Source organism: Triturus cristatus, chromosome 9 (assembly GCF_964204655.1).
Source record: "Triturus cristatus chromosome 9, aTriCri1.1, whole genome shotgun sequence".
Lineage (NCBI taxonomy): Eukaryota > Metazoa > Chordata > Amphibia > Caudata > Salamandridae > Triturus > Triturus cristatus.
Genome location: NC_140592.1, coordinates 1,277,699,141 through 1,277,721,229, shown reverse-complemented (window position 1 = coordinate 1,277,721,229; position 22,089 = coordinate 1,277,699,141).

Here is a 22,089-nt window from a genome sequence, read left to right as displayed (position 1 = left end):
CTCTGCCGTCCATGCTTGTTTAAAGAGTAGCCGCCTTTCATCAGCTGCAGTTTTCCAGTGTTCTTAGTTCCTGGCACTGAGGGCTAGTGGACTGCTGATGAGGACTAGGGATTCTGTTGCTACAGACAGCATAGTGCTGCACACGTCCCCGTATGGTGTATCGGAATCAGTACTCTCCATGCTGCTGGCTGAACGGGCAGGTGAGCACCGAGCACCGCATCTCCGCCTGCCCTCGGGAGCAGGCCAGATGGCTGCATGCAGGCAGTTCTCCACGGGTCGGTGCAGCTCTGTGGAAAGAAGCTGGAGCAGAGTACCCCCGATGGATTGGCGCCATGCCAGCCTGCTCTCTTTGTGGCTATGTCTAGAGCTCTGTGCGATGGCAGCGGTGCCTATGACAACTAAGTAGCAGAAGCATGTGCTGACCTGCTATCCCCTCCTCTGGCTCACCAGGGCGCCGCACTGTAAGATTAAATCCAATGGGTTTCACTTTAATTTGTTTTTATGTTATTTTTGAGACCAGCCAAGTTTCCCATAAAATGCAGTTCTTTCCAGTACACCTTGCTCGAAAAGTGCAGTCACGGAGGTACTTTAGCAGTGAGGATACTGCCAGCTCGCTTGTTGTAACGTTGTACTAGTTTTGTTGCTAAACATGTGCCCATCTCCTACGTTTACATGCAAACCCTTCCAGAGCAGACCCCAGGACACGCGCTGGTCGAAATGTTATTGTTAGCCTGTCTCTAATGAACTTCTCAAGACTCGCAGTCCTGGCCAGTAGAGGCCCCATGAACTAAAGCAATGGTAATCTCCCCTTCTCTCTACCAGTGTGTTCACCCCTGGGATGGCATGTTTACAACTGTAAGCTAATTTACGTCACTGTCACATGGAAATCCGTGTACACAAGAATCTCCTACAGTATATAAGTGCAAAAAAAGGATGTGTGAATGGTGTTGCAGAGCGTTAGACAGTATGGGTTTGTTTTGAAGCATGACTAGCTAGTGTACCCGGTGGAGGCATACACTGCGGGCCTGGGGTGTTAAGGGAGAGCAACACCGCTGCCACAGGTCACACTTTGCTTCGAATGACAGGGCCTATGTTGCATTGCTGCACTGTCTGTGAACTGTCTGCAATGTGCTTTGCAGCACTACGCTGTCTGGACTGAGGGTTGCTGCATGGGCGGTATTCACACACCAATAAAGTGAGGATCAGTGCGCTAGGGTTACGGTTGTGTAGCTGTATCAGCTGTAGGTGTGCTTTCATGTGCATGTGTTCTCCAATACTTGCTGTTTTGGAGTAAGTCATCTTGCATGATTGTTGAACGTGGTTGCTTCTGTGGTGTGCTACTTTTGACAAGTTAGTGTTAATTATACACACAGTTACATGCCACGCAATGCAACTCCACACAATTCCAATCCACACCACATAATTCAACTCAACAACAAAATTACACAACGCACTGCATAATCCAATCCACACCACAGAATTCCAAATCATGCCACAACATTTGACAGTACACCATATAATTAAACTCCACTATATACCACTCCACAACACAAAATACCATTCCATATAATTGCACTCATAACACACAATCCCACTCCACATAATTTCAGTACAATCAATACCACATAATTACTATCCACATAATTCCACAGCACACCATGCCACATAGTTCCACTTCACAAACGCACTTCACACCACACAATTACACGCCATACAATTCCACAACCCAGCAATTTCAATCCAACCCACATAATTCCACTACACACCATATACGTCCACTCCATAAAACATGGGTAAAAGACATTGGTGCCGATTACGATCCGGTAAAAACCGGGTACGAACCGTCGGTCGGAGCGTTTTCCCCGTCCGACTCGTACCCGGTCGTAAAACTTTACAAACATGGAATTACGATTCGCACGGAAACACCATTTCCGTACGAATCGTAAAAAACACCGACCGACGAAAATATACATACGAATGTGATCCGGGAATGCTGCGACGTGACGTCGGGACGCTTTCAGGCAGCGTTTCACGACCCAGGAATTACGATTCGAACCGACAGCAGTCCGGACGGCAATATTTTCACGGCACCCAAAAAGTGCCGCAAAAGCGAAGTACGGCGCGAATCGACCAGAGTAGGTGGCCCGGTACGCACCGTACCCCCCCCCCGCCCCCGTAGGTACGCGCCGACCCCCCCCCAGCCCCCGTAGGTACGCGCCGACCCCCCCCCAGCCCCCGTAGGTACGCGCCGAACCCCCCTGTATGTACACCCGTGTACGTGTCGAACCCCCCCGTGTACGGTCGAGTCGAACCCCCCCCGTGTACGTTCGAGTCAAACCCCCCGTGTACGTTCGAGTCGTACCCCCACCCGTGTATGTACGGTGCGTACCCCCCCGTGTACGTTCGGGTGGGGGTTCGACTCGAACGTACACGGGGGGTTCGACTCGAACGTACACGGGGGGTTTGACTCGAACGTACACGGGGGGGTTCGACACGTACACGGGTGTACATACAGGGGGGTTCGGCGCGTACCTACGGGGCTGGGGGGGGTCGGCGCGTACCTACGGGGGCTGGGGGGGGGGTCGGCGCATACCTACGGGGGCGGGGGGGTTCGACTCGAACGTACACGGGGGGGTTCGACTCGAACGTACACGGGGGGTACGCACCATACATACACGGGTGGGGGTTCGACTCGAACGTACACGTGGGGGTTCGACACGTACACAGGTGTACATACAGGGGGGTTCGACACGTACACGGGTGTACATACAGGGGGGTTCGGCGCGTACCTACGGGGGCTGGGGGCGCGTATGCGGGCACGTCTCCATGGTTGCTATGGGAGTTCGGTGCGGACGGTGATTTTTCCATCCGGTTGTAACCTCGGACGCACGGGATGGATCGTGATTCCTCGGTCGGACTTCACCTTTCACGTTTGTACGGTAAATCGTCCGAGGACGTGTCGGACACATTTTCCGACCCGAGGACGTGTGGGGAATGATTCCCAATGCGGTTCGTATGGACTTTTTACCATGCGAATCGTGATTGCCAGTTCGTACGGCACTTGTACGATTCGTACGGTAAAAAGACCGGATACGAGTCGCACGGGGATATTTTTTACCGGATCGTGATCGGCACCTCTGTCTTTTACAAGGCCAACAGCTATAACTCAACCAAATGTGAACCCTATTGCATTTCCAATGCTTGTGTTTTGCAGTGGAAGGAATGACTCCTAATTTGCCTGTGTACATCTTCAAATTACCTTTACAGTTTAAAATACAGTATCAACAGTATTTCTCCATTTAATGCTGTTTTAATAGGTTTTTGAGGCATTTTATTTGCTGACTTTTTTTTAAAGAGCTTAATCAAAGTGATTGTTTACTTTTTAATGCTTTGGGAGTTTGGGTATTTAATATGTAATTGTGTAATATGCCTATGTTATATCGTTTTTCACTAAAACTCTTTTTTTCTTCATTATTGAACGTAAAAGCACTTCCAGGTATATAAGTTCAGACTGACACTTGTATAAAAAAAGGCATTAAATTAGTACTTCTGAAAGCAGTGCAATAACGTGCATATTAGTGTCAAAGCATCTTTGTTAAAGAATTACACTTTTTTGAATTTTTAAGATACTTTATCATATGTTCATTAAACAGCATGGAAGCCCATCCTTGGGTGTGTGTGTGGCCGTTCACCAGTGGCACGTGAAGTAACAGTAGATGTTGTAGCACTCAGTATAATGTGATGCGTGGACAAATACTTATAAGGACCCAAAGGCGAGACCCATTGGCTATGCCAATGCTTGTTGAAAATAGGTACAAGGAGGGCAGATCTCCATGAGTCTGGGATTTCTCCCTCCCGGGCACATCTTAAAACGTTTGTTAAAACTGGGCCCCATAAATCAGGGTTTGTCTTGAAAAGGTTCACTGGTACCCCATAGGTCCGGGCCCCATTCAGGGGTCTGATCTCTTAATAGCTAGCGCCCCCTAACTCATTTCAATGGGGGGTTTATGGGGTGCTGGGGCTCGGTCTACCAGGGGAAGCAACTTAGGTTGTTGATTTGCGGTGACTCTCTGTCAATGGGTTGATAAATACCCCTAAAAGGTGTTACCCACTGATCTTCTTGAATTATAGCCTCCACCTTGGGAGTATCAAGGTGAGAGAAAAAGGGTGGGTTTATATCCTGCCAGAATCCAGTGCTCACTCGCTTCAATGTTCAACAGGCAGCATTTGTGTTGGTTAATGTGTACATGCCAAGGTGTGTCTGCACAAGGGAATGCACACACTAGTGTCCATGAGTTAATGTGTTAGTTGATGTCTGCATTGGTTTCTGTATAGTTGTCAGTTTACCAGCTTATGCCTGCGTTACAGGGTGTGTGTGTGTCTAGATGTGTGTGTGTCTAGCTCAGTGACCACTTCTTAGGTGGTGGCTGCATGAGTCGATGTGTCTTAATTTACGTTTGCATTTTTTCTGTGTAGTTGCCAGTTTAACAGTTTATGCCTGCATTGAGGTGTATTTGTGTGTGTCTAGGTCAGTGACCACATCCTAGGTGGTGGCTGCAAGAGTCGGTGTGTGTTAGTTGATGTCTGCATTAGTGTGTGTGTGTGTGTGTGTGTGTGTATAGCCCAGTGACCACATCTTAGGTGGTGGCTGCATGAGTCGGTGAGTGTTTGTTGATGTCTGCATTAGTGTGTGTGTGTGTGTGTGTGTGTGTGTGTGTATGTTTAGCTCAGTGACCACATCCTAGGTGGTGGCTGCATGAGTCGGTGTGTGTTAGTTGATGTCTACATTAGTGTGTGTGTGTATGTTTAGCTCAGTGACCACATCCTAGGTGGTGGCTGCATGAGTCGGTGTGTGTTAGTTGATGTCTACATTAGTGTGTGTGTGTATGTTTAGCTCAGTGACCACATCTTAGGTGGTGGCTGCATGAGTCGGTGAGTGTTAGTTGATGTCTGCATTAGTGTGTGTGTGTGTGTGTATGTGTATGTTTAGCTCAATGACCACATCCTAGGTGGTGGCTGCATGAGTCGGTGTGTGTTAGTTGATGTCTACATTAGTGTGTGTGTGTGTATGTTTAGCTCAGTGACCACATCTTAGGTGGTGGCTGCATGAGTTGGTGTGGGTTAGTTGATGTCTGCATTAGTGTGTGGGTGTGTTATTTTAGTGGGTACATGTCTGTGTTCCACGTTATGTCCGACTGAGAGGGTGTGTGAGTATGTGTGTCAGTGGAAATGTCAGTGTCTCAGGATGAAGCTTTTACATGTATGTGTTAGTCACAGTGTCTGTACGCATGAGTGTGTGTGTATCCAGGGCTTTCAGCGGGCTGGGTCCTGCCGGTGCTCTGCACCGCCAGTTCATAAAAGTAGGTACTGAGACGGGTCCTTATCGGGTTCTCTATCTTTTCCCCTCGAGGTGAAAACAAAATCTTAACTCTGCAGCAGTTCTTTGATGTAGCTTCTAGGAGACTGGTTATAGTTCTTTCACAGTCTCAGCATTTCAAAACTGAATCATTTTCCAATATTATATAGAACTAAGCCATAATTGTTACTCATTTATCTTACGCAACTAATTGACAAAGGCTTGTTGTAGGTGTAATGTTGCATGTTTTATTATATATCTGGATGCAATGACAGAAGCAGTAAAATACCAGTAGGGTGGCACACTATGTGAGCACAGATTTTTAGCTTGTGTGTTTTTAAACCACACCCTAAATTACATCGGCCCAACTGTTTGGAGACCCCACAGTTTTTTTATCCCACTTAAAACCCTGTGCGTATTACTTGATACATGTCAGTGTACCAGGATATGTCATCAACTTGTATGTTTCAGTCACTGTGTGTGCATCAGTGTTTTTGTGTGTATGTGTCAGTATGTGCATTAGTGTGCCTTGAAAGAAGAAAACCCTCGACCCTGGAGGGGTTACTCTAGTGAGCACTCCTATGCGAAATAAAATCGCGTAATCAATTCAATTCTTCATTTGTAGCGTAGTTTATTCCTGAATATCTTGTAGATTAAATATTATTCAAACTTTACGAGATCGTAATTTAATTCTTGATTACGACAGTCATGATAGTCATCCATGTTAATATTTCACAGGAATTATATATTATATCCCCGATGCATTTCGGGTCTCGCCCTTCTTCAGGGGGTAATCCCTAGAACAAGAGAAAAGGTTCTCTAAGTGATCCTTGAACTGAATGCACTGTATTATGTATAAATATTCAGAAATGGTGATGAATCTAACTGAAGACCCAGTAAAACAAAAATCACCCGAACAGTGCACTATCATAAATAAACGTGCTTTGTGTGTCCAAAAATTCACGTGAACGCGAACGAAGCAATCAAAAGTAATCATCGGAGCAGTGTGTAACCTGTAAAAGGAAATGAACGTGCGATGGCGTAAGACTAAGCGTGTCAAGAGCGATACTATCATAAGATTGTGTAACGGATGAAGGTGCAGCATATAAATGTAAAAATAGAATCAAGTGCGTGATAAAACATTCCCATGTGAACGCGAGCGTATAAATGAAACAGCAAGTGCAATACATGAAGTCGACCACCTTATTTCCCACAGAGTTAACCGGCGTAAAAACGTATAACGTGCAAGGACCGCTGTGTGATTCATCGTACCTGTGACGAAGCTCTGGTTAGAGCGTGATCTGTGTAATTCTCTCCGCGATGTGCAGGGGTGTGTCAGCGTACGTTAACCCGGTACAAATCAGCAAGGAAACCGGAAGTAACCCATGACAAGTAATGGAAAGTGTAAACAGACTCGAAAACGCTCTCATAGAAAGCGAACAGTGCAATGTGCCGAAATTCAGTGAAGTGAAAATTAAAAATAAGGGCCCCCACCTAATAGTAAATCAAAAGGGCTCTCATGTATAAACTGACAAAAATTAAATTGCCAATATTATAATCCAAATTGAATTATCCTGATTTACAGAAAAGAATACTAAACAAGTAACACTGAACAGTTCTAAAAAAAACCTGCCGAGTGGAACAGAGAAGTTCTTGAAAACTATAACAATAAAGTTTGTTGAAGACCATTACAATAAACTGTACATATCATAATATGAACAGAACAATCACAGAAAGCAACTGCGTCCTAAAGAGGATATTGACATTTAAGTGTTTAACATGTGATTGATTATAGATAACAGCTAAATTCCAAACATTCATTGAGACTTTTTGGGTGCAACAAATTAAGTTTTTTTATCACAAACAATTCACGTAGTAATACAATTTTTCTATTGTCTCTTCCTGGTTTGACAACAACTTGTTCCAGAATCAAAAATCTCAATTGGCTGATATTATGATTCATGGCAGAAAAATGAGCTGCCACGGTCGATTTCAAATTTTTAAGCCGTATATTACTTTTCTGTTCTATCAAGCGTGTTTTGATTTTGCATTCAGTTTTCCCTCCGTAGGGTAACCCGCAGAGACATTCGAGCAAATACACTACATTACTAGTGTCCAACGTAGCAGTCACATGTAGTTTGATTGGAGTCCCCTGGGTAGGATGTGTCAGATTTGTCCCTTTTATGATGTTATACCAGTTACCACAATTATGACATGGGATGGTGCCAGTATAGATTGGGACTGTGTTCTCTTTTTTCATCTGTAGTAGTTGTTGCCAATTTCTCGTACGTTGGTATGCGAAAATAGGGAACTGGTGGAATATCCCCTTAAAATCGGTTTCTGCCTGTATGAGAGGCCAATATTTTCGGATGCTTTGTTTAATGTTCTGACTTTGTGTTGAATATTTAGATAAAAATACCATTCTTTCATCATTCTTTTTTGCCAGTCTATTCGGTTTTATTAATTATGATCTGGTGTTAGGTTCAGCTTTTTCTTCTGCTTGACGTAAAATCGACTCAGGATATTCCCTGTTCTTGAATATCAAAATAAATTTTGCTTTGTTCTCATGGTATAATTCCTCAGTAGATGAGATACGTTTAGCTCTGAGAAGTTGAGAATATGGAAGATGTTTTTTCAGGCTCATTTGATGGAAACTGGTAAAATGTAAGAAATTGTTTCTGTCTGTGGATTTTGTAAACACTGTTGTTATCAGTTTGTGGTCCTGTATAGAGATTTCAACATCCCAAAAATAAATTTTTTCTTTATCCACGTTGTATGTAAACTGAATGCGATAATCAATGGTATTGATGTTCCTAACGGCCTGATGTAAATCGTTTTTTGTGCCTTTCCAGATAAGAAAAATGTCGTCAATGTATCAGTGATAAGTAATTAAATTGTCTTGCCAGATGAATTTGGATAAAATGTGATCTAATTCGAACCGATGCATGAAGAGATTTGCATACGCAGGAGCTGCACAATTACCAATAGAAGTACCTGAGAGTTGGGTATAGAATCGATCTTGCCAGGTAAAATAACTGTGGTACAATGTGAAATGCATTAGTTCCATGAGAAACACCTTAAGGTCATCGTTTTTATCACTTTCTACGAGAAAGGATTCCTTTGCTTGTAAGCCTAGGTCATGAGGAATGGAGGTATACAAGGAGTTTACGTCGATGGTGCATAATAGTAGTTCACTATTTCCATCAATCTCAATGTTGGTGATTTTGTTAATGAAGTCAGTAGTTTCCTGTAAATAGGGTGTCATTTTGCGTACACTGGATTGTAAGTGACAATCGATGTATTTGCCGATGGGCTCATGTATTGAATTCTTCTTACTTACTATGGGTCTGAATGGAGGTTTGTGCAAATTTTTATGAATTTTCGGAATCATGTATAGGTACGGGGTGCTTGGATTCTCTTTGTTTAAAAATGTTTTATCACGTTCATTGATGGTTCCCGAATTCAGGGCTTTCTCTATGATAGTTTTCAATACTCTAGTGAATTCTTGAGTAGGATTTGTATTAAGTTTCATGTAGATTGTTTTGTCACAAACATGAGCTTGTACGTTGTCAAGGTAAAAATTGTTATCCAAAATGACTCATGCTCCACCTTTATCTGCTTTACAGCACACAATTTCCTCATTGTAAGCCAACCGAGAAATGACATTTCGTTCTATTAGTGTTAAGTTTGATCTTCTTGTCACGTTAGTTTTAAATATGTCATGAAGCTCTTTTTGTAGTACTGTCTCGAATGAATCGAGCACTTTGTGACTTATGGGCGCTTGAAAAGTGCTCTTGCGTCTTAAATCCATCAATGTGTCTTTATCTTCTGTTGATTTGGGTTCAATGATATTGTTGAAAAAATGTTTGAGACGTAATGTTCTCATAAATTTGAATAGACAAATCTGGGATTCTAACTCATTAGATTCATACGTAGCCACGTAAGACGTCCCTTTTTTCAGAGTTTGTATCTCAAATGTGGATAATTCATTTTTAGAAATATTGATGACTAAGTTTTCTGACATCTGGTGGATTTTGCTATGGGTAAGTCGGTGTCTGTTGTACCCTGCCCTCCTGATTAGGCGAGCAAACCTCGGCCTCTTCCTAAAAAAGGAATGGTGTTTATATTTCCTGTGTGTGAAGTGGAAAGTCTATTGTGTCTTTCAAAATTGGTGTTTCTGGGTGAAGGTTCTTTTTCGTGTGTTCTGGGTTGCAAATCGTCAGACGATGATGTCTCCTCCGTTGATCGATTCCCGTAGGGTCTTTGTTGTCTTCGGGAAGCGTATGCTTCGGCCCAGCTGTACACCTCTCCTAACTTGTAGTCCACAGTGTCTCTTTTAAATTTTCGGAGCTTGTTTTCATTAATTTCTGTCGTATATTTGTCAAGCTGTGAATTAATGTCCTCAAGAGTTTTATTCCATTCTTCAACAGACAGCTTGTCACTCAGTTCTTGTTTGAGTTGTGACACTTCCTTCTCAAGTTCTTCCAGTGCTCTGGATAATTCTTCAACAATTAAGAGGATTAGGTTGAGTAAACACTTATTTAAAGTGCCGTACCACCGTTCCGTAAAGCGCGTGTTGTTCTTACACAGTGTAGAATTTAAAGGTATACGTAAACCCCTTGGTATCCTCTGAACTTTATGATACCGTACTAGTGTGCTTGCATGAAGTCTTTGATTTATTTCTCTTTTAGCTGTAAACAGCAGTTGCTTAATGTTTGATTGCACTGTCCCTGTGCTTGCGGATGCGCATTCCGGCTCTTGGATCAGTGAGTAAATGCGAGTTGTATCTTCAATTGAAAAGCCGAATGTGTCGGCCTTGTTACCAGTGATATCTGCAATATCTTCGTAGGACATTCTTAGAGTGGGTGCAGACCATTGGTCAGTGGAGAATATGTATATTTGTGAGAGTGGTCACACTCCTTGGTTTTAGGAAAAAAATCAGGATAATTCAATTTGGATTATAATATTGGCAATTTAATTTTTGTCAGTTTATACGTGAGTGCCCTTTTGATTTACTAATAGGCGGTGGTCCTTATTTTCAATTTTCACTTCACTGAATTTCGGCACATTGCACTGTTCGCTTTCTATGAGAACGTTTTTGAGTCTGTTTACACTTTCCATTTCTTGTCAGGGGTTACTTCCGGTTTCCGTGCCGATTTGTACCGGGTTAACGTACGTTGACACACCCCTGCACATCGCAGAGAGAATTACACGGATCACGCTCTAACCAGAGCTTCGTCACAGGTACGATGAATCACACAGCGGTCCTTGCACGTTATACGTTCTTACACCGGTTAACTCCGTGGGAAATAAGGTGGTCAACTTCACGTATTGCACGTGCTGTTTCATTTATACGCTCGCGTTCACATTGGAATGTTTTATCATGCACTTGATTCTATTTTTACATAAACTACGCTACAAACGAAGAATTGAATTGATTAAGCGATTTTATTTTGCATAGAAGTGCTCACTAGAGTAACCCCTCCAGGGTCGCGGGTTTTCTTCTTTCATAGTACATTTAACACCTCAAGGTCAGAAGGTGATTCTCTACAGCACCCTTACATGTTGAACTTGAACTTATTTTGTTTACCTTTTTTCTAAAACCAAGGAGTGCAACCACTCTCACAAATATAAATTAGTGTGCCTTGTCATCAATGTGTCAGTCACCTTGTTTGTATGCATGTGTGTTTGTGTCAGTGTGTCTATGTGTGTGTGTGTATGCGTGTGTGCTTGTGTCAGTGTGCTAGGATATGTTCTGAACATATCTCATCCTCAGTGTGTGTGTGTTAGTGCCCATGTGTTAGTTGGGGCTGCATGTATGCATGCACGTGCCTACCCCAGAGTGTACGCAGGGTGTGTTTGTGTCAATGTGCTATGATATTATTAGTCTCAGTGTGTGTGTGCGTTAGTGCCCATGTTTTAGTTGGGGCTGCATGTGTGCATGCACATGCCTACCCCAGAATGTAGCCCAGAGCGTGTTTGGGTGGTGCATCGGTGTGCATATGTGAGAGCTGGTGTCCATCAGTGTATGTGCCAGTGCGTGGTAATGTGTATGTGTGTGTGGGAGTGCGCGTGTGTGTCAGTGTGCTAGGATGTGTTACGAGTCTCAGTGTGTGTGTGTGTGCGCTAGTGACCATGAGTTAGTTAGAGCAGCATGTGTGCGTGCAGATGCTTACCCCAGAGTGTATGCCAGTGCATCTTTGGGTGCTTGCATGAGTGCGCATGCGTGAGAACAGGTGTAAATCAGTATATGTGTCAGTATGTGTCTGTGTGTGTGTGTATGCGACACATATTTGTGTCAGTGTGCTAGGATGTGTTATGAGTCTCAGTATGTGTGTATTAGTTAGTACCCATGTGTTAGTTGGGGCTGCATGTGTGCGTGTAGGTGGGTGTGTGTTTGGGTGCTTGCGTAAGTGCATACTCGTGAGAGCAGGTATCCATTTGTGTATTTGTCAGTGTGTGCCCATGTGTGTATGCATGTTTGTTTGTGTCAATATTTTAGGATGTGTTATGAGTCTCAGTGTGTGTATGTGTTAGTGTCCATGTGTTATTTGGGGCTGCATGTGTGCATGCACATGCCTACCCCAGAGTGTAGGCCAGTGCGTGTGTGGGTGCTTGCATAGTGCGCATGTGTAAGAACAGGTGTTCAAGAGTGTTTGTGCCAGCGTGTGTCTATGTGTATTTGTGTGTATGTTTGTGTGTATGCAATGCATGTGTGTTTGTGTCAGTGTGCTAGGATGTTTTGAGTCTCAGTGTGTGTGTGTGTGTTAGTACCCTTGTGTTACTTGGGGCTGCATGTGTGCGTGCAGGTACCTACCCCAGAGTGTAGGTGGGTCTGTGTTTGGGTGCTTGCATCACTGTGCATGCGTGAGAGCAGGTGTCCATCAGTGTATGTGCCAGTGTATGTCGATGTGTATGTGTGTGTGTGTGTGTTTGTGTGTGTGTCAGTATGCTAGGATGTGTTACGATTCTCAGTGTGTGTGTGCGTTAGTGACCATGTGTTAGTTGGAGCGTGAGAGCAGGCATCCTGTGTGTGTTTGTGTGTATGAGTGTATGTGTCAGTGTGTGTCCATGTTTGTGTGTGTGTATGTGTGTCTGTTTGTGTCAGTATGCTAGAATGTTTTCTGAGTCTCAGTGTGTGTGTGCGTTAGTCTCCATGTATTATTTAGGGCTGCATGTGTACGTGCACGTGCCAACCCCTGAGTGTAGGACAGTGCATGTTTGGGTAGTGCATCAGTGCGCATGTGTAAGAGCAGGTGTCCATCAGTGTATTTGTCAGTGTTTGTCTGTGTGTGCATGTGTATGCATGTGTGTTTGTGTCAGTGTGCTAAGATGTGTTATGAGACTCAGTGTGTGTGTTAGTGCCCATGTGTTATTTGGGGCTGCATGTGTGCATGCACGTGCTAGCCCAGAGTGTAAGCCGGAGCATGTTTGGGTGCTTGCGTCAGTGCGCATGCGTGAGAGCAGGTGTCCATCACTGTACAAGTCAGTTAGTGCTTCGAGGCCTCTGTCCTGCTGCATGGCACGAGGGTGAACTGCAGCTCCCGTCCACCCTGGGGGCAGCACCCACCCCAAGGCTGCGGGCACGGATGCCCTACAGCTGTACACAAGAGAAAGGGCCATGCAGTGGGTGGCGGGAACTGACGCCGCTATAACGGGCACAGACTAACCGTGGACGTTCAACTCCGCCCACCATTAGCACAGACATAGTCCACACCTGCTTCATACTCTACCACCTTGAGTATGAGTCAAGAGTCGTGCATCTTGGAAGGGCATGTTGGTAGTGTTAGAGAGGTAGGTGCCTGACGGGCATGGTGACCGTGAGGGGCGTGCGTGGGGCACTCACGAGGCCCTTCACTCTTCCTCTCTGGGCGCCTGCTTTGAAGTTTAGATCAAGGACATCTTAAGGATTTTTGGGGACCCGGGCAAACATAATTTGGGGCCCCCTGCTCGGAACAACTCTGAATTTATTATCCATTTCCCGTCCATACAAGCTCTCAACAACTATGGTCGGATCATTGTCACCTCTCTTCGTAGCCCCCCAAGCCTTTAAGGGGGTCTCAGTCCTTCAACCTTTGAATATTTATGAGATATTGGAGACTTTGGACCCCTTTTCATATTGTGCAGGGGACCCAATCATGTGTGCGTTAGTCCACTGTCCGGGACTGTCCTGGAAGCTTAATAATGGGGCCCTACAACTTTGGGGCCTGGGGCCAGAGCCCATTTTGCCCATGCCTTAAAACGTCTCCGGTTTAGATGCTTCTGTTACTGCCCAGAAAGTACCTGCCAAGGGCTTCCTCTATGGTATGCAGGATTTCGAGGTGGGCTGGGGCTTCTGCTAGGGTATGCAGGGGGTCGAGGTGAGCGGGGGGCTTCCGTTAGGGTATGCAGGGGGTGGAGGTGGGCTGGGGTTTCCGTTAGGGTATGCAGGGGGTCGCGGTGGGCTGGGGCATCTGCTAGGGTATGCAGGGGGTCGCAGTGGGCTGGGGCTTCTGATAGGGTATGCAGGGGGTCAAGGTGAGCGGGGGGCTTCCGTTAGGGTATGCAGGGGGTGGAGGTGGGCTGGGGTTTCCGTTAGGGTATGCAGGGGGTCGCGGTGGGCTGGGGCATCTGCTAGGGTATGCAGGGGGTCGCAGTGGGTTGGGGCTTCTGCTAGGGTATGCAGGGGGTCGAGGTTAGCGGCAGGCTTCCGTTAGGGTATGCAGGGGGCCGCTGATGGTTGAACAAATTCTCATCGGAAAATGGGTCTTAGCTCTACAGGAACCAGTTCAGCTTCCCCACGTGTCAGTCTCTGACAGTGAGGAGTGCGATGAACATGGTTGGATGCTGGCATCACGCCGCCCACTAATGCCCTTTGCTAAACTCCACATGTGACCCACGCAACAATGGCTCCCCAACTAGCAGAGACCGCTACGGGCAGCGGAGAGGACATACGGGTTGTCACAGAAAATGGTGGTTGTCACACAGACAGGGAAATATAAGCAAGGAGGCTGTCAAATTTGTGGTCAAGGGATGCCAGTGGAGGTGGTGAAATCCATCAGGATACTCGTGGCACTTGAAGCATTCCAAGCATCAGCAGGTGAAACACTGGACTACACTCTCTGGAGTCTGTGCCAAAAATATGAGAAAAATAATCATGTAGTTAAGAATGCAGAATTTGGGAAAACATCCTTTTTTTTGTTAAAAACACGTTCTGTCTCTAGAGAGGAAAGTTTGTTGAAGCAGTTTCTGCAAGGCGCATTTCTCGAGATTGTGTCATTTCTTAGAGGACAGTGTGTGACTCCCAGACTCCCAAGCAGGATTCTGCTGAGGAAGAGGCAGGGAGTCAGCTGTGACCGTCACACAGGATTACATAAAAATTAAATCGGCTGCTTCTAGCCCTTTCAGCTTCCTTTGACATGTCCATCATCAGATCTTAATTCTCAGACCGAAAGAAACGAGCATTGGTGGCACAATTCTCACATGCATCTCCCCTTACCCGTAGGGCGGAGGTTGCTTATATATACATATATATATATATATATATATATCCAAAGGATTCCGCCGCCAGACTGCCAAATAGACGAAATAGCAGACCCAGATTCAGTGCAAATGTATAGTTTATTGGACAAACGCCCGCACCTCCGCCATGACGCGTTTCTGCCTCCCACGAGGCCTTGATCACATGACACAAAACGGAGTCCTTTTTTCATTTTTAAACTGCTAGTGCCAGGTAAAACACACGTCATTATCGTCATCATGGAAATGGACAAAATATTCTTTGTAGTTCTTCAACACCTATCACAGTGTAGCATATAAATAATTCTAAAATAGAAATAAATATGTGCAAAGCTTGTTGACGATAAATAAATAAATATTCTCAGAGCCTAAGCTATTTGGAAAGCGTTTAGCTCGCGCTGCGCATGTAATTGATGGTATATTTACTACTTCTGGTGCTTTTTAAAAATATCCCGTTTTCTCATCTGCGTTAGTTTTCTTTTCACTTTTACCCTGATTTTAATACTGCGCCCTCTTACTTGCACATTAAATTGTTGTCACCGCTTTTGAGCGGGTCCATTCCCTGGGATCTCTATCGTTTGCCGGCCATATTGGGGGAACTCCGGGACGCCTGGCGGCGCCATTTTGGAGGTTGACGCTCTAGCTGTCATAAGGACGCTAGGCGGCTATTTAAGGGGAGCAATTTAGGTGGAGTGCCTTGCTATTTGGAAAGCGTTTAGCTCGCGCTGCGCTTGTAATTGATGGTATATTTACTACTTCTGGTGCTTTTTTAAAATATCCCGTTTTCTCATCTGCGTTAGTTTTCTTTTCACTTTTACCCTGATTTTAATACTGCGCCCTCTTACTTGCACATTAAATTGTTGTCACCGCTTTTGAGCGGGTCCATTCCCTGGGATCTCTATCGTTTGCCGGCCATATTGGGGGAACTCCGGGACGCCTGGAGGCGCCATTTTGGAGGTTGACGCTCTAGCTGTCATAAGTACTGTAGGCCGCTATTTAAGGGGGTCATGACATCGCGCAGCGGATCCGCACAGCGGGACCGCCGGATTTCCGCCGGATTTCCGCCGGAGTTACGCCTGAGTTCAGCCCGTCTGCGCCCGTCCGCGCTGAGGACGGGCTGTTGGTCGGGCTGGACTCGGGTACCCCTCTATATCCTCAACAGGTAGTGAGGGAATATTCCTTACAGGAGATCTTAGCTTTGAGACCATTACCCTTATCGTTTCATTGTTGCTTGTCCCCGGAGGGCTTGCGACGTTCTCCTGTCTGTATCACTTGTGGGGCGGCGTTTTGTCCTTCCTTTCTTTGTGGGACGACACCTCAAATCTCTCCATTATTGCAGACTGCTATTCAACCTAGAAAGGGTTTCTTGATTAATGCTAGGTCGCTTATTAAGAATAACATAGCATTTCATGAGTTTGTGAACGATAGGCAACCTGATTGGGTATTCGTGACGGAAACTTGGGCATCTGACTCTTCTGGTCATGACTTGACACTGGCAATACCTGATGGCTTTACTTTACATAGACAGAACAGATTAGGACGTAGAGGGGGAGGGTTGGCAATTCTTTGTAGAGTCCCATTTTTGTGTTCTATAAAAACCCTGTCTGAGCCCTCGGACTCCTTTGAGGCTCTGTATTTCTGCATCTCATGCTCTTCCACAGCCTCTTTTACTGGCATTCTTGTTTATAGACAGCCTGGTCCCAGAGCTAGCTTTTGCTCCGAGTTATTTCGAATCCTGGAGCCCTATTTTGGCAAATCACATATGACCATTATGGGGGACTTGAACTTCCATTTGGACGATCTGGGATCTAAGGACACTTCTCAGCTGATGGACTCGCTGGAAGCTTGTGAGTTCATTCAGCTGGTAAAAAGCTCAACACATCGGGCTGGTCATATATTGGATGGGGTGTTCACTAACGACTCCAGACTCTCTGTTGGTTCTCCCATGCCTTTGGTTTGGTCGGACCATCTTGCAGTACCCCTTGGATTCGCATCTTCTGTTGAAGAGCCCCGTAATGCTGCCTTTAGTAACAGAGGTCTGAAAAGAAGATACAGGAACATTACTAACCAAGCCCTTGCTCCTTTTTTAAGAGACTTTGAGTCTTCATCCTCGCGAGATGCGGATGGGGCGGCTCAAGAGCTTGCCAATTCTATTATCACAGCGGTTGATGCCCTAGCCCCCGCCTCTCTGCGTTATATGGCTCGGCGGAAACCCTCTGCGCCCTGGTTTACGGAGCCTCTAAGACTCTTAAGACAAACTTGTAGAGTTAAGGAGAGAAAATGGCGTAAGTCGTGGGATCCCTCTGACAGAGAGGACCATAAACTGATGCTACGAGAGTATAAAGCTAGAGTGATTAAAGAGAAGCAGGAGTTTTTCTCGAATGTGACGACTTCCCTTCCTTCATCCAAAGAGCTGTTTAAGATCGTGGACTCTCTATGCTCTCTTCAGGTACCCGACCCAGTTGTGGCCTCACAGGAGCTCTGCAATAACATCTCCGAATTCTTCTATAAGAAAATCTCGGACATTCATCTTGCCTTAGAAACCCATAGGAAGACGTTAGACGATCTTTCCCTTCTCAATATTAAGGTCTCAGAATCTTGGATGAGAAATCCAAATAAGTCTTTCACCCACTTTCCGGCGCTTTCCCTTGAGGGGCTTAATCTCCTGCTAGACAGGACTAAGTCGGCCTCCCCTGTGGATCCATGTCCTTTGAAAGTCCTAAAGGACTGCAGGGATACCTTCTTGCCTCCGTTGTTGGAAGTTATGAATGGGGCTATGGCCCAGGGTATCTTTCCCTCGGTTTGGAAAAAGGCCATAGTGAAGCCTCTTCTTAAAAAACCTTCCCTCGATCCTGGAGTGTTGAAGAATTTTAGACCCATTTCTCTGTTACCTGCTCCCACAAAGATGCTTGAAGCCCATTTAAACCTCCATCTATCCACCTTTCTTGACTCTTCTGAGTTCTTGGATAGCTCTCAGCATGGATTCAGGAAATTTCATAGTACTGAATCCGCCCTGACCATGGTGGTTAATAACATCCGTCGTAAGGTCGATCTTGGTCAGACGACTATCTTGGTCCTGCTGGATCTCACTGCAGCGTTCGATACCCTGTCTCCCTCTACTTTAACATCTCGGTTAAGGGAGGCAGGGGTGGCAGGACCGGCTTTAAGTCTTCTTGACTCTTTTTTACATCTTAGAGAGCAAAGAGTTATGCTTGGAGAGTTCCTCTCCCCTGCTAAATCTTTGCAATGTGGAGTGCCCCAGGGGTCGGCCTTAAGTCCGACTCTATTCAACATCTATGTGGCCCCCCTTGCTAGATTAGTAAGATCGCAGGGGATGGAGGTAGTGTCCTATGCCGATGACACGCAAATCATGGTGTCCCTAGCCCACCCTGTTAGTGTATCTGCGTCTTGTTTTAGGTCCTGTATGCAGATGGTGGCGGAGTGGATGATTCTAAACTCCTTAAAACTTAATGCCGATAAAACAGAGGTCCTGGTCTTCGGCAAGGACCAGGACATTTGGTCTAGTGAGTGGTGGCCTATATCGTTAGGAACTTGCCCCACTCCCCCCAATCGGCTAGGAATCTTGGCGTCATTTTTGATACCTCATTGTCCATGAATCTCCAGGCCAACAGGACGGTGTTCTCTTGTTGGGGAGTTATTAAGATTCTGAAAAGAATTCTTCATTATCTGTCCCCGCAGGCACGTAAGCAGACTGTGATTGCCCTTGTAGGTTCCAGGCTAGATTATTGTAATGCTTTGTATGCGGAGTCCAATAAGTATCTCATCCAGCGCCTTCAGGTGGTGCAGAATGCGGCTGCCAGATTTGTTTTGACACTTCCAAAGGACTCTTCTGCAACACTGGCCAGGAAGAATCTGCACTGGCTTCCTATCAATTTTAGGATTTCTTTTAAACTCCTTTGCCTTACTTATAGAGCCCTTCTGGCTGGCCCCTCAGATGCTCTGGGGTCCTTGTTGACCCGCTACAATCCCAGTAGGCGTCTTCGCTCCTCAGACTCCAATCAGTTGGTAGTCCCTCGCTTTAAGAAGGTCAGATGGAGGAGCAGAGCTTTTTCCATCGTTGCTCCGCTACTTTGGAATACTCTCCCTTTGGAGATTAAGTCCCAACCCTCCCTGGCCCTTTTCAGGAAAGCTCTTAAGACTTGGTATTTTATAAAGGCCTACCAGTAAGTTTCTTATTTTTTATTCAGTTAGCTTTATCTGGTTAGGCGCCTTGACGCCCACTGGGCTAAGTTGCGCGGTATAAGTCTGTATTCATTCATTCATTCATTCAGAGCCATATGAATATTGGGCATAGAAAACACACTGTTCAAATCAAGTAAAATCCATTTAAATAAATAAATATCCGATTTAAAATTTCAGTGTGCTGACTCTATGGGTATCGGGTTAAAACTTATTAATCTATATTCAGAAGTGACGGATCAAGGTTATGCATAAAATATACAAAATGCCTCAAGGATCTTTCACATCCTCCCCAATGGACATCCAATTGTTTGGCTACTGTAACTCATCAACAGGTCAAATGTAATAGTAACCATACCCCGGCTCTTATTTATTTGATAGTCAAGCGTTCACATAATTACTGATGCTCTGCCTTGTGTGGTAAAACAAGTCCTGCCCAAGTGGGCATAGATCCATGATATTTTTTAGGTCTCGCCTGAGCCAGCGCAGGTGCTGTCTCAAGCGAGACATTTAGTAAGCGGATTTTGAAAGTGCTACCCAGAGGCTTTTGCCGGCCACCAGTTTGCTGTCACGCGCACAAGCGCGCGTCACGTGCACAGCTATCATCTGGCATTCGTCAGCTTTTTTTTCCTTTCACTTTCGCGCCACGCGGCCGTGTCACTTTCACGGCCGCGCGGCCATTGCTTTCCTCGCTGCACCCTTTCCCTGCTCTCCCAACTGCAGGAGCGCGGGCATAGATTCGGCTACGCACCAGTAATGAATTTAAATGCAGCACTTCACTACCGATCTGCATACATAGTCATAAGGACAACTTCTTGTGTAATTCCCATCAAAAAACATTGTTTTGATCCATGTAAACTCACCCTACGATGTGAGTTTAAGATGTGGCACCACTTCCGTCTATTATCATGAATTGCTCAGAATTCCTTCCGTTGAGCGTAATGAAGAATTAATTGCTTGTATTCTTTGCGTGGGTACCGGCTTACAGCTGATCGCAAAATTGTTGTGTGTACGCGGTACATAAACGCAGGAACAGGCAGTTGAAGTACACACTTTATTAATCTTGAAGCCGCCGGGTAACACGTCGCCCTTACAGCTTATCTGGCCTTCCTCTGTCTGACTTGATGTTCCACATTCCATATGGAGCATCAAGTCATTCCAGGAATGACATCTGCAGAAAGCAAAACGGGGTCGATGGAAGTCGGGGCCAGAGGAATGTTGATGGGTAATGATGTTCGATGTGCAGCTCGCTAAATAGCGCCTGACCTTTGGCAGAACAAGCCACACCCACCCCCACGTTTCACTCTTCATAGAGTTTAGTTCTTTCTCTTTGTGTGCCCCTCACTCTCTCTCAGTATAACTCCCCTTCAATCACTCAGGTTTTTTTCCTTAACACTTAAATAATGTAGCTGCTTCCTGGACAGTGGTTGCCCTAAATTGAGGTATACATTTGATTCATTTGCACGTCTATTAATTGATGTTTATCAAGCAGCACTCATGTAAAATAACTCTCTTCTTTTTTAAAGCTCGATTACCTGCAGCTACGATGAAAGGTGTTTAGTCAGAGGGGACAGCCCAAAGCAGTATTAGTATTCTTATGCTTTCAATTTAGTGCACACAAAAAAAGAGGTTGTACAAACACTCCTTGTGTGATTTTCACACACAAGGTGCACATAAGGTGGGCAGCAGCGGGTATGTCGTGTATTTGTGCTGAGGTGCTCTGACTTTGTAATCTCCTGTTTGCAGGTTGAAGCTCATGGAAACTTTAAAGCTCATGGGAAACTTATGCAAAGAACCGGCTCACTTTTTGGTCCTAATTAATGAGAAGGTGCACGCATTGTGGCAGAAATATCTAGTAACACCTTGCAACACCTTGCACTACACTACCCCAATAAATGCCTCTGTTCTCTTCTGCTTCGATTATTTTTTGTTCTCTGTAATGTTGTGTTAAGTTGTTCTCCATGTAGGAGTTTCTACCAGAGCCTATAACTTCCCATTCTCAGAGTTGATTTCCCTTTGAACGTGTTCTCTTTGTCAAAGTTGCTTGAATGAAGACAGGTGTATCAGTGTTCTTGCTGGGATGGTGAATAACACAGACATTTCAACTTTCTGGTACTTGTGGATATGGTTTATATATAAACAAGCATTGCTTGAGCAAGCAAAGCGAAACCCTGATTTAGAGAGAGGTGGGCGACCTGACAGTTCCCCAGGTAAGTCGAGCTTTGGTCTCTGCTCCCCGGTGAACTACTTACGGCCTGCCCGCCATATTCAAAGATCCCTGATCCCTGCCAAGCAGAAGGGGTCTTGCTGCTTTCAGTTGATCCACTGCTGCAGTGGCTTCACACATCTGGGCTTCCATAGGCAAGGATAAACTAAACAGGTATTTAATTTAAAATTATATGCCTTACCAGTGCACTTCCTAGTATGAAGATATAGCATTTTAATTACCTCAAAATAGCATATATGCTAATAACCTCAGCACAGGAACTAAAAAAAATATTTCTGAAACCTGACTAATCACAATGGAAACAAGCATTGGCATAGCCAATAGGTCTTGCTTTTGGGACCTTATAAATATTTAGTTATGCAGCACAATATCCTTGGTGCAACAACATCAACTGTTGCATGGCTAAACACTTATAAGGTCCCAAAGCGAGACCTATTGGCTATGCCAATGGTTGTTAAATAGAGTGCTCGTGCATCTAAAAACATAAAAGGTGCCCTCACCCTTCTAAATTGCAGCCGCAATAAAGTTTACAAAATTGAGTATAAAATTATAATTAAACTAACCCTAAAATTCACAGATAAATAAGCAAATTTTTCTAATATTCAGCTAAAAGGAGATTAGCAATGAACAGTGCATGAGGCAGACAATATTACAGGCAAGTGAAGAAATCCTCACTTGCATTCAGGCCCTGTGGTGCTTTACAATCCAATTCTAAAATGTATTGGTTGTCCAGTTTGCGCAAAAGGTATTCTCAATATATATATACATAGACATACATACATACATATATATATATTATATATATATG